The sequence below is a fragment of the Limulus polyphemus genome, unplaced genomic scaffold, assembly GCF_000517525.1.
Source record: "Limulus polyphemus unplaced genomic scaffold, Limulus_polyphemus-2.1.2 Scaffold792, whole genome shotgun sequence".
In the NCBI taxonomy this organism is placed as follows: Eukaryota; Metazoa; Arthropoda; class Merostomata; order Xiphosura; family Limulidae; genus Limulus; species Limulus polyphemus.
In genome coordinates, this window is record NW_013666402.1 from 89680 (window position 1) to 90398 (window position 719).

Sequence of the window (719 nt, forward strand, 5' to 3'; positions counted from 1 at the left end):
TAGCCCATTATGCAGCTTTGCGCTTAACAACAAACAAACAAAACGTGGCTTAGAGGGTATACTGAAAATCGATGAGATCATTTGATCATTTTAGTGTTTATAAAAATATTTGATCATTTAGCGTTTATAAGCTATATGTATTTTAATAAATATAATTGTACAAGGTTAAAATGATGCAACTCATGAGCAAATAAAGAAATTACCAGGATGAGTGTACCTATTTTAAATGTCATGTTGTGAGCAAAGAAAGATTTATTTACGAAGAATTACGATTGCTCACTCGAAAATGTTACGTACTTCTCAGATTGAAATGACCGAACTTCGATTAATAAGCTTTTTGGGGAATTAGTTATCAATGCTCGTTTATGTTTGTTTGTTTTTGAATTTCGCGCAAAGCTAACCGAGGGCTATCTGCGCTAGTCGTCCCTAATTTAGCCAACTCTTGGGCTACTCTTTTATCAACGAATAGTGGGATTGACCGTAACATTATAACGCCCCCACACGGCTTAAAGAGCGAGCATGTTTGGTGTGACGGGGATTCGAACTCGCGACCTTCAGATTGCTAGTCGAGCGCCCTAACCACCTGGCCATGCCGGGCCCGTATTTAGATACAATTCTTGTATTAAGTGTTTGTTGATTTTATATAAAAAAGTATTAGAATATCAATGATTTATTGTATAAAAAGAAGTTAGAATAGTATATAAGTAGAATAATAGAAT